Here is a 2,491-nt window from a genome sequence, read left to right on the forward strand (position 1 = left end):
ATGGACTAACACTATTCCTTAATGCAAAATTCGAACTCCATCTTCTTTGATAAGTTCGAATTTTCTACTTCTGTCTTCTACTCTTCTTTTCTTCTGACACCTAAAGGAATCTCTATACTGTGACATAGAGGATTCCATATTTTCTTGTTCTCTTCTCTTTCATATGAGCAGGAACAAAGACAAAGGGCATTCTTGTTGAAGCTGACCCTGAACCTGAAAGGACCTTGAAGCAAAAGCTAAGAGAAGCCAAAGCACAACTCTCTTTAAAGGACCTAACCGAATTCTCCAAAGAAGAAGAACACATGGCAGCCGAAAACAACAATGCCAACAATGCAAGGAAGGTGCTGGGTGACTTTACTGCACCTACTCCCAATTTCTATAGGAGAAGCATCTCTATCCCTGCCATTGGAGCAAACAACTTTGAGCTTAAGCCTCAATTAGTTTCTCTAATGCAACAGAATTGCAAATTCCATGGACTTCCATTGGAAGATCCTCATCAGTTTTTAGCTGAGTTCTTGCAAATCTGTGACACTGTCAAGACTAATGGGGTAGATCCTGAGGTCTATAGACTTATGCTATTCCCTTTTGCTGTAAGAGACAGAGCTAGAATATGGTTGGACTCTCAACCTAAAGAAAGCCTGGACTCTTGGGAAAAGCTAGTCAATGCCTTCTTGGCAAAGTTCTTTCCACCTCAAAAATTGAGTAAGCTTAGAGTGGAAGTCCAAACCTTCAGACAGAAGGATGGAGAATCCCTCTATGAAGCTTGGGAAAGATACAAACAGTTAATCAGAAAGTGTCCTTCTGACATGCTTTCTGAATGGAGCATCATAGGTATTTTCTATGATGGTCTCTCTGAACTATCCAAGATGTCTTTGGATAGCTCTGCTGGAGGATCTCTTCATCTGAAGAAGACGCCTACAGAAGCTCAAGAGCTCATTGAAATGGTTGCAAATAACCAATTCATGTACACTTCTGAAAGAAATCCTGTGAACAATGGGACAAGTCAGAAGAAAGGAGTTCTTGAGATTGATGCTCTGAATGCCATTCTGGCTCAGAACAAGATATTGACTCAACAAGTCAATTTGATTTCTCAAAGTCTGTCTGGAATGCAAAATGCACCAAGCAGTACTAAGGATGCTTCATCTGAGGAAGAAGCTTATGATCCTGAGAACCCTTCAATGGAAGAGGTGAATTACCTAGGAGAACCCTATGGTAACACCTATAATTCTTCATGGAGAAATCACCCAAATCTCTCATGGAAGAATCAAGAGAGACCTCAACAAGGTTTCAATAATAATGGTGGAAGAAACAGGTTTAACAATGGTAAACCTTTTCCATCATCTTCTCAGCAACAGACAGAGAATCCTAAGCAGAACCCCTCTGACTTAGCAACCATGGTCTCTGATCTAATTAAAACCACTCAAAGTTTCATGAATGAAACAAGGTCCTCCATTAGAAATTTGGAGGCACAAGTGGGACAGCTGAGCAAGAAAGTTACTGAACTCCCTCCTAGTACTCTCCCAAGTAATACAGAAGAAAATCCAAAAGGGGAGTGCAAAGCCATAAACATGGCCGAATATGGAGAGGAAAGAGAGGAGGTGGACGCCACTGAGGAAGACCTCAATGGGCGTGCACCAACCTCCTCTGAGTTCCCCAATGAGGAACCATGGGAATCTGAGGCTCAAAATGAGACCATAGAGATTCCATTGGACTTACTTCTGCCATTCATGAGCTCTGATGAGTATTCTTCCTCTGAAGAGGATGAGTATGTCACTGAAGAGCAAGTTGCTAAATATCTTGGAGCAATCATGAAGCTAAATGACAAGTTATTTGGAAATGAGACTTGGGAAGATGAACCTCCCTTGCTCACCAAAAAACTGGATGACTTGTCTAGGCAGAAATTACCTCAAAAGAGACAAGATCCTGGGAAGTTTTCCCTACCTTGTACCATAGGCACCATGACCTTCAAGAAGGCTCTGTGTGACTTAGGGTCAAGTGTGAACCTCATGCCTCTCTCTGTAATGGAGAAGCTAGGGATCTTTGAGGTACAAGCTGCAAGAATCTCATTGGAGATGGCAGATAACTCAAGAAAACAAGCTCATGGACTTGTAGAGAATGTTTTGGTAAAAGTTGAAGACCATTACATCCCTACTGATTTCATAGTCCTAGAGACTGGGAAGTGCATGGATGAATCCATCATCCTTGGCAGACCCTTCCTAGCCACAGCAAAGGCTGTGATTGATGTTGATAGAGGTGAACTGATCATTCAAGTGAATGAAAAATCCTTGGTGTTTAAGGCTCAAGGATATCCCTCTGTCACCATGGAGAAGAAGCATGAAAAGCTTCTCTCAAATCAGAGACAAACAGAGCCCCCACAGTCAAACTCTAAGTTTGGTGTTGGGAGGCCACAACCAAACTCTAAGTTTGGTGTTGAACCCCCACATTCAAACTCTAAGTTTGGTGTTGGGAGGTTCCAACATTGCTCTGAGTA

The 2,491-nt window shown here is 42.1% G+C and overlaps 1 non-coding gene across 1 annotated transcript; it reads right to left on the reverse strand.

The window, feature by feature from the left end:
* Positions 1-704: 704 nt before the first annotated feature.
* Positions 705-812, reverse strand: LOC130963979 (small nucleolar RNA R71). The gene has a single exon (XR_009080094.1). It is a non-coding gene; the product is annotated as a small nucleolar RNA R71 (small nucleolar RNA).
* Between the last annotated feature and the right edge of the window lie 1,679 nt (positions 813-2,491).

The sequence above is a fragment of the Arachis stenosperma genome, chromosome 2 (genome assembly GCF_014773155.1).
Source record: "Arachis stenosperma cultivar V10309 chromosome 2, arast.V10309.gnm1.PFL2, whole genome shotgun sequence".
Classification (NCBI taxonomy): domain Eukaryota; kingdom Viridiplantae; phylum Streptophyta; class Magnoliopsida; order Fabales; family Fabaceae; genus Arachis; species Arachis stenosperma.